The following is a 15,178-nucleotide window of genomic DNA, read 5'->3' on the forward strand; positions in this document are numbered from 1 at the left end:
TTCTAATTCTTGCCAACCTGTTTTCCCATCAATCCACTAAAATCATTGTCAAAGTCATTAGTATCCTCCTTCTTGCTAAATTCAATGTCATTTCTGTTTTTTTTTTTTTTTTGGTCCCTTAGCTCTATTTGACATAATTCATAAAGCCTTTTTTGAACTTGGCTTCTAGAATACCTCTGTTCTGCTTTTCCACCTGACTCTCTGTCCGTGGCTTCTCAGCCTATTTTCCTGTAGTCTCCTCTTCCCAGGGCTCAATCCTTATAAGCTTATTCCCTAAGTGATCTTACTCAGTACCATGGTCTTAAATACACTAAAACCGGTTGCCATCAAGTCAATTCTGACTCATGGCTTGACTGTGTTCAGGTCCATGTGCCTTTTCATTTGAGGTCCCAGGCTGACAGAGCAGCCCCTATCTGAGGCCTATTGTTCTTATGCTGGAGAGCAGGAACCATAGGAACTGAACTAAGCCAGGTAATCACATTTAAGGCTTCTAATTCGACATAGCAAACTCACATCCACTCAAATTTAATTGGCCAAAGCATGCTCACAGATTCAGTAAGGAAGGGAGGTATAGTCTCCTATGGATGCAAAGACATTTGACCAAGGAGACAGCAGATAGCTGTGTCAATCCAATCTACTAAAAATCCCAAGCATATGTCTTTAGACCTGGCATCTCTCCCCTTTTAAGTGCCAAACTCATCTATCAAACTGACTATTCAACATCTCCATTTAGATGGCCAATAAATGTCTCAGACTTAACATGTCCCAAATAAAACTTGATCCTTCACTCTGTCCCAATCTTTTATACCCTGTCTTCCTTATCAATAAATACCATCATCATTCTCTCAGGTGCTCAGGCTCAAGTCTACAAGTTTTCTTTGATTTCTTTTTTTCCTCCATATCTTACATACAATGCAAGTTCTGATGGTTCTACCTTCAATCTATATCCAATTTCTTAGCACCTCCAGCATCATCACCCTAATGGTCTCTTAACTGATCTCCCTGCTTCTGTTCTTGCATCCCTACAATAAATTATTCACACAGAAAACAGAGAGATCTTTGAAGAATACAAATCATATCTTGTTAAGATATGTTATTTTTCTTGTTAGTTCCCCTCTGAAAAGCCTCTAATGCCTTAGTTTCTACACAGACACCTGGTTTATATTGCAATGAAGTGTCAGTAGTAGGCCTGGATTAACAGAAAGATAAGACTTAGATATTCTGGTAAATCAAACCACATTTGCTTATCTACAGGATATAGGAAGAACGGCTCTGAGGGCAGACTATATGGCAAAAATATCAGTAACATTTTTTTCTAAACAGGTAGTGGTTGAAAACTTCTGAACCCCAAATGCCTAATCAGCTGGCAAACAGTCACAGATAACAATGTCTGAGTGAGTGACAATCACATCAGAACTTTTGGAAGTTCAAGTATCTCCTTCCAGATCCAGCCCTATAAAGCTGGAAGAGTTCTGGGTGTCTGCTGGCCTGGAATGTGATGGAGCTCAACCTCTTCTGGACCTGGTACATGTCAGGGCCATTCAGTACACAAGAGCACCACGGAGAACAGCACACTACAGTGCAAAACAAAATAAAACAAAACAAAAACACCAAACCCTCTGCTATCGAGTTAATTCTGAATCACAGCAACCACTTAACTGCTCCATATATGTTTTCTTGGCTGTGATCATTACCAAAGCAGGTTGCCAGTCTTTCTTCCACGGTGCCACTGGGTGGATTCAAACCACCAACCTTTGAGGTAGTAGTCGAGTACCAACAATTTGAGCCATCCAGGGACCTTTCACTACAGTGCATTCAGGCATAAACATTGCCTTTGTTTTGCACCCCTTTCCTCCACAGGCTAACATAGCTTGATCCAAGTGCACTCCTGAACTCAGTGTTATGGAATTAGAGTCTGTTACCCAGGAGTCTCTGGGAGTCATGCTAACTGGCCTTCAGGTATAGCTCTAAGTGCTCTCCTGCAGTTTTACATGATACTCCAAATACAATTCGAAGTCCTGAAAATGGCCTCAAGGCCCAAAATGATCTGGCCACTGCCTACTTTGTCTCTATCTGCTGTGGCCACACTGGCTTCTTCCTGGTCCCAGAACGCTTCAACCTCATTTTTGTCTCAGAACCTGCACTTTCATTATCCTTCTGTCTGGAACCCTTTATCCAATTTCTCACACAGGTTGTTTCTTCCATCACTTGATTTGGTTACTGTTCAAGCATCAACCATTGGCAAGGCCTCTGTGACCATCCAGTATAAGATAGCTCCTACTCCTGCCCATGTCACTTTATATTTTCTTTTTATATCTTCGTAATACTGAACACAGAAGCCCTGGTGGTGTAGTGGTTAAGAGCTACAGCTGCTAACCAAAAAGTCAGCAGTTTGAATCTGCCAGGTGCTCCTTGGAACTCTTTGGGGCAGTTCTACTCTGTCTTATAGGGTCACTATGGGTTGGAATCGACTTGACGACAGCGGGTTTGGTTTTTGGTTTAATACTGAACACTAATTGACATAAAATGGCATATATGTATTTGTTTAATCTTTGTCTCCCCAACTAGTATGTCAACTCTACAAAGACGAGTACTTGGACTGCATTGGCCATTGCTGTACTCCCATTAGTGAAAACAGCATTTAAAGTGTGAAAGGTACCCAATAAATATTTGTAGAATAAGCAATTGAATGAATTAATGAATAAATAAGACACAGAGTGAAAAACAGTTCATTGAGGACAAGGAAGATATCTAGATGATGATAATAACTATGATAACACCATGAAAAAATATATTATTATTTTGCAGATGAGGAAACTGAGGAATAGAAAATTTATATATCTTGCCCATGATCACACATTTGGTAAAGGGTAGAGTCAAGGTTCAATCCCAAAGGCAACATGATGCCAAGGCCATCAATTTAAACTCCATTTTGTGTTGCCTACAACATACTAAAGCAGTGTTGTCCAAAATGGGGTATGTGCAGCCGGGGGGAGGGGTGCACAGAAAGAAACACTGGGGTACGCAGGAAAGTTAAAACGTCTATGTCTATTCTTTTTTAGACTTGTATGATTTTCATTTCTATTTTGTGTAGGTTTTATAGTGTACACAATTATATATATGCACTACTGGTATAGTAGTTTATGTGTACTTTTGTTACTAAATATTCACAGATAAGGGATGTATGCTCCAAAATGTGCTTCAAAAATATTTGGAGGCCACTTTTCTAGATTATTGTGCATTTCTGGGAAGTTCTGAGTAAGATGGGGTACTGGGTGTCCAAGGTGAGGAAGGGACTAGAAGCCAGTGATGGAGGTGCCTACTGGACATGGAAGGAGGGGAAGAGCACTTAGCGTTGACACCCTCAGTCTGAGTCTGTGGGTGGGGCTGATATGTAAGGGAATGTAAGGGTTTGTTTTCTCAGACACATCTGGTGAGACACCCCCACTCACCACCACCACAGCAAATAGTGGCCTCAATTAATTTTAGAACAATATTCGAAACCTATCTGATGAGGCTAAAGCCCTTAGGAAATGCTTCTGTATCCAGATTCCCAGAGGGCCAGATTAGGAATTGCTTCCTATTTCCTCTTCTCCCCTCAATCTTTCATATGTGTATGTGGGTTCATACATGCACACACACACACACACAGCACACACCCCCACAGACACACACTTTCACACTTAAGACTTCCTGTCAGCAAGGAGGAAAACCTGGCTTGAATGGAGAATTTGAGAAATTGCAGGAGGTAAGAAACTATCCAGTCCCTCCCTCCCCTTCACTCAAAGGTGTAGAATGCAGCTAGAACCAGGATTGGGTTTTCCAGGTCACCTAGCTTCCCACTGTGCTTCTCACCCTTCCATGGAAGCCATTCCAACTCACTTATGCCGTTTTCTTACAGGGCAGCTTCCACCAGAAGGCTGGCTACATTCTCATCATGCCAGGTCTTTGGGACACTGGCATCCTTGGGGCCTTCAATAAGCAGAGTTCCTGTGAATGCTGAGCCTGCTTTCTCTTCACTGTAATATGATGTGATCCTCAGGTAGTAAGACCTGCAAAACATGTCCTAAGAAGCACTGAATGGATCTGTCATCTTGATTTCCATACCCTCTCAATTAATAATTCAGCCCCTGTCCTCTAAATAGCAGCTCCTTGCTGCCTTACAGAACAGGAACCCAAGCAAGTACTTGAAGCTTAATTGAACTGGATGTTTAGAATCAAACTTCATTAGCTCACATTACTTCAGTTTGCCTAATTTGTTTCTCTCTGTGAGCTTCGATAAGCTTGGTTTAACATCTTCTAAACTGTAGTGTTTATCATCATCAATGCCTACTCAAATTACTTCTGCAAACTAATGGACCAGGAGAAAAATGGTTTAAAAGGTACAGCAATTTTGTGTGGAAATTTCTATACACACACACAGAATATTGAGGCCAAATCACCATGTGTCATGGATTGAACTACGTCCCTGCAAAAAAAGTGTGTATCAATTGGGCTGGGCCATGATTCTCAGTATTGTGTGATTTTCCTATATGTTGTCAATCCTGCCTCTATGATGTTAATGAGGGAAGATGGACGGCAGTTATGTTAGTGAAGCAGGACTCAGCCTACAGGATTGGATTGCATCTTGAGGCAATCTCTTGAGATATAAAAGACAGAAGCAAGCAGAGAGACATGGGGACCTTATACCACCAAAAAAGCAGTGGGAGGGGCAGAGCAAGTCCTTTGGGCCCAGGGTTCCTGCACAAAGAAGCTCCTAGTCGGGGGGTGGGGGGATTGATGAGAAGGCCAACAGAGAAAGAAAGCCTTCCCCTGGAGCTGACACCCTGAATTTGAACTGTTAGCCTACTTTACTGCGAGAAAATAAAATTTCTCTTTGTTAAAACCATCCACTTGTGATATTTCTGTTACAGCAGCACTAGATGACCAAGACACCATATAAGTGCACTTATTTCCATAGGACAGCTCTACTGTTTAAAAAGGAAACATAACCAGGAAAAGCCTTTCATTTTAATCATCAACATTCAACATAACTTGTTTAGGTGCCATGAATTCATAAATTTTGAGATTTTATTTCTATTTATTTGTGGTTTGTGTGTACGGTCAAGTTGATTCTGGCACACAGTGACCCTATGGGACAGGGTAGAACTGCCTCATAGCATTTCCTAAGTTGTTGACTCTATAGGACAGAGTAGGACCGCCCCACAGGGTTTCCAAGGAGCGCTTGGTAGATTCAAACTGCTGGCCTTTTGGTTAGCAGCCATAGCTCTTAACCACTATGTCATCAGGGTTTCCGTTGTAATCTTTATGGGAGCAGACTACCAGGCCCTTTCTCACGTGGACTGGTTAGTGGTTTAGAGCCACCAGTCTTTCGGTTAGCAGCTAAGTGCTCAACAATTGTGCCACCAGGGCTCCTATTTATAGTCAGGGATAAATTCATTGATATGCTATTCTTCAAATTTGTAGAGACTTTTGCCTAACCTGTGTGTATGTGCATGGATGTGTGTGTGCGTATACACATGTGCATGTTCGCATTTGTGAACAAAGTAACCATCTGTAAAGAGGTGTGCCCGTCTAAGAATGGCTCTATTGATTCATCCCAAGTACAGAGAAACATTTAGCATCATTAAGTCATATAATGGAAGGATACATCAGCAACTGGTAGCATTGGTTTCATCCAAGGAGGGATGCTGAGAGGGAAACTTTCCTCTGAATACCTATTTATACATGTTTAATTGCACATCTTATCTTTTCCAAAAATTAAAGAAAGGATGCATTGGCAGTAGTAATAATACCAAATAATCAGTTTCTCCAGAGTACTGAGGCCTGTTAGCTGTGTCACATATCTAGTTTATATTTTCCTATAAATGCAAATACCATAATTCAAATATGTTTCTGTAATCACCAGGCAAGTGTTTCAGAGATCTGATGACAGTCTGTCCATTGTTTATTACTTTAACGTGGAAATTGCATATAAGAAAGCATGGCCAACACTGAGAGTATGGAAACCTGTTATAACACCATCACACCTACCTCAATAATTCTGTGTACTTCTCCCAGAATCTAGAACAGACAGGTGTATTCATTTACTGCAAATGCTGACATAAACTATAGTTTAAAGGAGACCAGCCACCATCAGATTTATAAGAAGTCTCTTTTAGATCCTTTCTGCATTGATAAAAATTGACTTATTTCCCTTATTACCTTGCACTTGCTTAAATGGACCCACTTACACTAGGAATGGAAAATTCAGATAATAAAACATATAATCTGGAGCCCAATTGTCTTACACTCAAAAATAGAGAACTCAGATATTCCAGTGAAATTGCCATTCTTATCTTTTAAGTTATCTAAATAATTGTCTCAGTTCCTCACTTTGCTTACACACCCAAATATCGCTGGACTTCATCAGGGAACAAATGATGTACAGGATAATTATGGTCAAATTAATATGCATGCTTAGGTGTCTAAGGCTGGGTTCTCTAGAGAAGCAAAATCAGTGAAGCATATATATATAGAGAGAGAGATTTATCTCAAGGAAATGGTTCATACAGTTGTAGACCCTGACAAGTCCCAAGTCCATGGGTCAGGAGTCAGTTGCAGGAGCTGATGAACCCAAGATCGGTAGGTCAGACGGCAGGTTGCTGGCTTGCAGGCTGCAGAGGCCGATGAATCCCACGATTGGCAGATAAGCTGCTAGCTCAAGCGCCAAGATCGCTCATAGAAGATCTCATCATGGAGTTGATTACACCATTATATAACTGCCATATTACATCATTACATAACTGCCAAACCACATTATAATTGCCAAATCGCTGAGAATCATGGCCCAGCCAAATTGACATACAATCTTAACCATCACATTAGGTTTACCTAGATTGATAACCTTCATCAATGAAATTTAAAACATCTGTTCCTCTGGCCTTTTTCAAGGTTCTATCCACATCTAATATCTTAAACGGCACTCAGGGAGAGTCACATTTCACTTAAGAATCAATCAGGAAACAGTATAAGCTACTGTCACTCCTCCGGTCACCATCTGTGCTTTTGCAGTCATTCAGAGAAAAACCTCTTTCCAGTGGCTTCTTTCAGGTGGTTAACACCCACAACACTGAAACTGGCCACCCAGCTCAGGAAATTACCTCCTGTCCTGCACTCGGGCCCCTATTGCTGCTATAGCATTGTCAATGCTTCCGGAGACGTGGATAGGGAAATAGCTGCCATCTTCTTTGGATTTTACCTTCTCACCATGGTCCCGAGGCACCCTCCTGGTGCAATGGTTAAGTGCTCTGCTGCTAACCAAAAGGTTGGTGGTTTGAACCCACCAGCCACTCTGCAGAAGAAAAGACCTGGTGATCTGCTCCCATAAAGATTACAGCCCAGAACACCCTATGGGGCAGTTCTGTTCTGTCACATAGGGTTGCTGTGAATCAGGATCAACTATATGGCACACAATAAAACAACAACAACCAGGGTCCCACATCAGAGTTGCTTGGGCACAAAGGTGCTACAGTGCTTTTACTTTTACATAAACACATTTCACCCAGGGCCAATAAACACTGATAGGGCTGCTTGGGTGGGGCAGTTTCAAATGACAGTCATTGTTCCACTGGCATCTGGCTCACAGCTGGATGTTCCTCAGTGGTGTTCAGTGTCCATTCTAATCTGGTTTCTATTCATTTCCCCTGATCAGTCTCTTGGCCATGCCTTATCCCCAGCCATTGATATTGTTTGAGTTCAATTCCCAGAAATCTCTTAAGCCTTAATGCAAATAAGTAAATAAAAATAGATGCCAGAAAGGAAGATCCATCACTAGCTCTATAAACAAATTTCTATCTGGTTTTAGCTAGGAAAGAATTTAAACTACGTAAACATAATGTTGGCATACAGTAGCTGGCCTGATGGTTCCAACTGAAGAGCTGAACAATGCAGTGAGAAACAGCCAATCATTCATTCAACTGTCTGTTGTTGTTAGGTGCCTTGGAGTTGGTTCTGACTCATACAGACCTTATGTACAGCAGAACGAAACACTGCCTGGTCCTGTACCACCCTCACAGTTGTTGCTATGTTTGACCCCATTGTTGTAGCCACTGTGTCAATCCATCTTGTTGAATGTCTTTTTTTTTTTTTTTGCTGACCCTCTGCTTTACCAAGCATTATGTCCTTCTCCAGGGACTGGTCCCTCCTGATAGCATGCCCAAAGTAAATGAGATGAAGTTACAAAGTCAGTCCAGGCTCTCCAAGAAACAAACACCAAGATGGGAAATGATGTACAAGTGGTTTATTAGGGAAACACCTGTGAAGGTGGTGAGACAACAGCTGAGGAGGCTGGGAAAGACGTTAGACTGCAGTGCAGGCCTGACCCCCCAGTGAAGGAGAGAGGAAAGGAAATTTGGGTGGAAGCGTCCTAGGCTCTGTACCATCTAAGCAAGTTCAGCAAGGCTGTCCTGGAGTCCTTAAATCAAAATCTGACATCAGAGAAGTCTCACTTTATCCAGGGCCTGCGCCAGTATACCTAGAGTGTTCAGTCATTGACTAGAAGCCACCTACGGGAGGTGTGGCCTCAGCCCAAATGTGGTGGTTGATTTCAGAGCAGTAGCCAGGCCTGTAGTCAGAATGCCGACAGGTACATTTTCATGGTCACCACGGAAGCTGTCTAATTCCTTTGAAATTTTCAAATGGGTTTATATGTGTTGACATTTAGCAAGATTCTTAAGAGATTTGTTCAAAAGGAAATCCTACTAGGAGGACCTTTGGCCATTTCCTGTTCAAGATCCTTTCTCCCAACAGCTCTCCAGGACGTTCATCTTGTAATACCCTTATTTTTCACAGCTGGCTTGGCAACTCCCTTCTTCTAAAATGCCCAGGACCTGGGGCAGCTATGTGTTAACCTTCTTGATCAAGGTGGGAAGTTCTAAGGACACCAACTTTAAGAGAAAATTGCTCAGCATCAGTCTGCTGAGTGCCTATAACTTTGAGAGCTGGTTGATAACTACAAATCAAGCCATTCTTATTAAGTGTCTTACCCAAATGGCTCAAGTGATAGGTTCAGAACTAGAGTCCAGGGCTCCTGACTCCTAGTAAGTATGTCTTTCAGTATCTTTTGCTTTTTTATTATTATTTTGTCCCTTAACTTTTCTTTGTTTGGGGTAGTTTGGATCCCTTAAGACTTCACCCTGGCTTAAATTTCACCCCAAGGTCTATGGGCATAACAGAAGCCATCTGACAGAAGTACTTTGCCTAATGCTGTGGGTGGACTTTATCCTATACCATCTCACTACATTACTTGGTGCTGCTATAACAGAAATACCACAACTGAATGGCTTTAACAAACAGAAATTTATTTTCTTATAGTTAGGAGGCTAGAAGTCTGAACTCAGGGTGTCAGCTCTAAGGAAAGGCTTTCTCTCTCTGTCAGCTCTGATGGAAGGTAAGGACCTTCCACCTTGTCTGTCCTGAGCTTCTGCTCCTGGGTGATCTTCATGTGGCTTGGTATCTCTCTTCCTCCATCTCTGATTTCTTGTTTAATCTCTTTTCTATCTCAATAGAGGTTGGCTTAGGACACACCCTACACTAAGCCTGATGTTAACCACAATCATGGAGGTTAAAATTTACAACACATGTTTTGGGGGGACATAATTCAATCCATAACACCTAGTATCTTGTTCCACTGTTTTCTCCTTATTAAAATCCTCACTCAGTTCTTCCTTATACCTGGCATCCTTTCTCAGTTCTAACCATGAATCTTGGCTGTGTCTTCCCTGCATTTGGCTGTCCTCTCTTGACTCAGAGTCACCCTGGTCAGATGGACCAGGACCTGCCCCACATTAAGCACAGCCTGGGGACTTTCCCATACTCGTGCTATGGGAGCCTGGCCCAGGATGACTGGGGCCTGTGACTTCGCCACACATTGAGGAGAGAATCACTGATGGGCACTGGATGGGCTTTGGGGTTCAATGAATCTAAGATGGCTCCAGCCCTTGAATCCATAAACCTCTAGAACTCTATTCGTAGGAGGAATACACACTACCGAGTGGTACTGAGCTAAATTAGAGAAAATGCATGGATTGTGGACAGGTAGGGGTAGTTTGATTAATTAGGGCCTGAAGTATGCATCACAATGTATTTTCACTGCTCTGGCTGCTACTGCACATTAGCATTCAGCTGTCACAGAATTCTAAATAGTACCTGTTCCCGTGAAGGAAAAATATTAAGGTTCATTCACTTACAAAAGGCTAATATTTTTTCCAGAGGATAAAGTGCCAGACTGCCAGCCCCAGGGCCCAAGGAGGCTGTGTTTACCCAGGACAAGGAAAGTTTGGGGGAAGTTTCCTTGCCTCTGCCTTCTCTGCACCTCCTGGGAAGGGAGTCTTGTGCTTCCTATGCTGTCTCTCCATAGTGGGGATAGGGGTTGAGGGTCTTCGCTCTTCTGCAAAAACTTCTTCACATTTAAGACAATGGGACATACATCTCTGCTTCAACATTGCTCTTGTTTAAAAAAAAAAAAAAAACCAGGCCACTGAGCTTATCTTGTTTGGTCAAGCAAGATGAGGCTTAAGGCTGGAAATTGCAAGCAGCCAACAGGACTCCACGTTTGTAGAGCCTAGCCCTTTTCATGCTTATTAACTTATTTGATCTTACATCAATCTTGGGCAGTTGGTAGGACAAATGCCATCATCCCCAGTTGATGTGAAAACCATTCATTCTTTCAGCAACCAGATATTTAGTACTAACTAAGGATTCCTTTCCTATATTTATTAAGTGCTTGCCATATGCCAGACACAGACTAGTTGCTGTCTAATCTAATGCCCATAGTGACCCTGTGAAATAGGTATTATTATTAACCCTAGTTTGCAGATGAAGCAATAGGAACACAGAGAAGTGACATGATTTATCCAGGACTTTAGTAAGTGGTAGAGCTAGGATCTGAGTTGATGCAGTCTGACCCCAGAATCCATGCCCTGCACTGCTCTGCTGTACAGTCTGTTGAACACACAGATAATTATTCAGCTACACTTGATAGACACAATGAAGAAAATGTACAGTATGCCATAGGAATTAGTACGGGGACAGGGGTCCTAACTTAATCATGGAGTGAGGAAAGGCTTCCCCCAAGGAAGTAACATTTAAATTGAGACCTGAAGGAGGAGCAGGAGTAGGAGTAAGACAGGGAAATGAGTGAGGGTAGGAAGGGCATGCTAGACAAAGAGAACAGCATACGCAAAGGCCCAGGGGAGGGTAGGATGATGGCACTTTGAAGGACCTGAGGAAACTGGTTAGTTTACTGATTTGGAAGCATGAGGGAGCAGAGAGAGGTGAGGTTGAAGTGATAGGTAGACGAAAAGCCTACAGGCTTAGTAGTCCATATTAAGGATTTGGCTTGGGTCAAAGAACACTGGGAATCCACTGAAGGGAAGATCTGAGTTTATAAAGACTCAAGTCTTTGAAACCCATGTGAAATTGTTCACTACAGATTAGTAACTAAGCAGAAGTAAGCCTGTGCTTACCTTGCTTATAGGACAATTCATCCTTGTCAGAGATTGTAAATTTGAAAACAGGCTTTGATTCTATAGGAAGGTACTGTTGAGTTGAGAGAGAGAGAGATGCCAGCCATACCTAGAAGCAGAATTTTTGGTGTGGTAAAAAAATGTGAAATTGTTCACTACAGATGATCTGGTAAACAAGGTAAGCACTGTATTTACCTTGTCTATTGAATAACCTGCCCCTGCATAAACATCTAGGTTGATGGTGGTGTTATCTTCTTCAAACACGGAAGAAGAGACAGGTTGGTAATGGGGGAAAAAATAAGGAACAAGTTCTATTTTGGACAGATTTCAGAGTTTCAGAAGTCAAGGAAACATGGAGTATTTATGAACCTGGAACTCATAAGAGAGGCCTGTGCTAAATATACACATTGACGTATCACTAAGATGGTGGTTGAAGTCCTAGGGAAGAGTAGAGATGAGAAAAGGAAGAGGTCTAGGTTATAACCCCGTGGTACCACCACATTTAAAGGTCTAGTAAAGAAGGAAGGTCCATCAAAAGAGAATGAGAAAAACAACTAGTTAGGAAGGGGAAAATAACAACAATGAAGTCAGGGGAAAAGAGTGAAAAAAGAAGAAGGGGGTGCTCAACTGTGTTGACTCCTGGGAGACAGCAGATGAATGAGGACTGAAGAAGGTCTTTGGCTTTAGGTATTTGGAGGTCATTGGTAGCCTTAGCAGGACCATTTCAGTGGAGTAGTGGGCAAGTGAGGAGAGGAGTAAGTGAATGGGAAGGAAGTGGAAGCAGTGAGTAAAGTGACCAGAAATCAAAGCATTTCACCCTATTGTTAGAAGGAAGGAGATCCCAGAAAGATGAAGTGACTTGCTAGAAGTCTGACAGTAAATGTAAGTGTTTAGGCACAAAGTAGGTGTGCCTGTTGAGACTAGTGCTTCTTCAGGCAGCAATAGGAGCTGACCTTTCTTTGACAGAACCCCCTGCTTTTAACTCTGATCCTTTGATAATAAAAGAAAGAAAATGGATGTTACCAAAGGACTCTGAGTGATGCAAATGGTTAATGTGCTCAGCTGCTAACTGAAAGGTAGGAGGTTCGAGCTCACCCAGAGGTACCCTGGAAGAAAGGCTAGGCAATTTACTTCTGAAAAATCACTCTTTCAAAGTCCTGTAGAGTACAGCTCTACTCTGACACACATGAATTCGAATTGACTCAATGGAAACTGGTGTGTTTTGTTTTGTTGGTTCTGAAGGACTATTGAATACTTAATATTCTAGCTCAAGCCACAGAGTTTTTCTTCAAGTCAGACATAGCTGGCAGATACATAACATGTGCTTTTAGCTCTCTATAATAAATACTGTATTTGTGTCTTCATTTCTGAGAAGTATAGCCTCTTGTTGCAGACCTACTGATCCACATGAAAATTGGGTGTCTTCGACCAGAGAAATGAAGCCTGCGCTCAGGTTACTTCAGTGCTTTGAATGCATAGCATCACATTTTGTCGTTTTCAGGAGAAAGAGCTGGGTGAAGCAGGCAGGAAGTGTTAGAACACCTAAGTCCCCGTAGTCATTTGTCCATGGCGTAAGGTTTTAAACAAGTCCCTCTTCCATATTTGGGCTCAGGCCCTGGCCCAAGTGACAGGTAGGCAGTTTCTTCTCTAGTAGTGTTCAGCTACAATGCCTAGGAGCCCCGATGGACATCTTGTCATGACTCATACTTACGGAGTCTCAATGAATGCCAGCCAGAAGGATAGATTTTAATGAAACACTTATAGTAAGCACTCTTTCACCAGTTAATCCAGTCCTGGAGTCATTCATTTTTTATTTGAGAATGGTATTAAATTATGACCAGAATGAACGATGAGATGGGTTATCTCATTGCCCACTGAGGTATCAGAGATTCCTCCCTTCTGGGGCCATCATTTTTCTTTTCAAAAAAAGTACACACTCAAAAAGAAGGAAGCAAATTTTTCTACACTTGTAGAAGCCTTAGAAATCTTCATTTTGAGAAGACAGGGGACTTTGTAGGTCTTTACAGGACACAGCAAAAAGGGAAGAAGTTTTCTAACTGTGTATGTCTGTGTGATTTCCTAAGTGTGTGCATATGTTTTAAGCCAATTTGTAAATTCATATCATGAAGAAGATAAATCCAAGACAGTGTTTATAGGATGTCACAATAGCCCGTTTAAACGGAAAAAAAAAAAAAAAAACTGTTTACTTGGACTTAAGGGCTGTGCTTTCTTCTTCTTCTTCTTTTTTTTTTTTCCAATTCCTTGACAGTACTAGATATTTTGCCACTGAGTAGATATTATAATCTGGCCTAAATTTTGTTCTGACTTGGCACTGAGGTAGATCACTCTGACCTCTAGCTATTATTATATCCTGGTTAATGATGAGATGGATCAGTTTTTTTAATTTCCCGGTTTTCATGATTGAGGTTATTTTGAGTATTTCCTTCCAAGTGGTAAGAGATGAGCAGTGGCAGGTCCTGGTACTGTCCCTCCTCTCCTTGTGGCAGTAATAATAGCTATAGAATAAGGCTGAAATAGTATATCCTGCTTTGAGATGCTACCACATTCAAATGAAACTCCCTAAGTTAGAAGCTTTAGATGCTGCATAATAGCTACCTACTTAATAAATCAGAGAAGGAAGGAGCTAAATCATTTCATTTAAAATTAAGTACAAAAGGGCTTCAGTGTCTTTCTCACCAAGCTATTGCTTCTGGAATGGTATTGTACCCAGACCCGGAGATCAACTGTCTTATAAGTGGAAGTGGTCTCAAACCTCACTGCATTAGAGTGTTAACTAGAACCTGATGAAGCATAAAGATGAGCAAACCCAACGTACAGTCCACTGTGCCTGCCTGACTCCTTGAAAATCTTTGATTGAAAGAATCCTCAGTTTTGCAATTTCTCCAAGAAATTTGATCTGCTCTATTCCCTAGTAAATCACCCTGCAGTTTCTCAGGGAACAATATGGACAATATTTTCTTGATTTGAATAAATGACTGGCAACATGCGTAAGGATGTGCCTTGTTAAAGTGTATCAATCGATTAATGACTTGGGAAAGAGCCACTTTACAGCTCTTTGCTGCATTATTAGTCATTTTATTATAACAGGTTGTGTTACTTCATAATGTGATTTTCATCTTTATAGAAACGCAGTTATGATCACGTGCACTTGGAAAGGTTAACTAGTGTGTTATAAAAATATTAAAATCTTATCAACTTGGGTGCAATTGCTTGGCTCCTGTGACTATTCAGTGACTTTGGCTCTGAAAGAAAAATTTACTGAATTTTTGGTATCGTACCTTTGAAGCCCGATAATATATAGAATCTTAGCTCTAGGAGGGCCCTTACATCTCTTCCAGTCCAAGCCTCTGATGTTACAAATAAGGAAACTGAGGTATAGAAAGGGAGAGGACTTCCACAGGCTCACATCAAATTGTTAGGCTGCCCACCCTACATCGATAGGTGTTTCTTACACGTCTTTGCTGGGCCTTGTACTGTGCTAGGTGCTGGGGAGAATGCACAGTTTCAGTCTTGCACCTAGCTGAGGAGATAAAACCGGCATGTATAAACATTTGAAGATGGCACATGGCAATGTATCGAGTATGAGCAAGTACGCCCCAACTCCAGGAAAGAGGCTGTGTTTTATAGCCATGCAACGCATTAGGATAATC

The sequence above is a fragment of the Loxodonta africana genome, chromosome 10 (assembly GCF_030014295.1).
Source record: "Loxodonta africana isolate mLoxAfr1 chromosome 10, mLoxAfr1.hap2, whole genome shotgun sequence".
NCBI classification, from domain to species: Eukaryota; Metazoa; Chordata; class Mammalia; order Proboscidea; family Elephantidae; genus Loxodonta; species Loxodonta africana.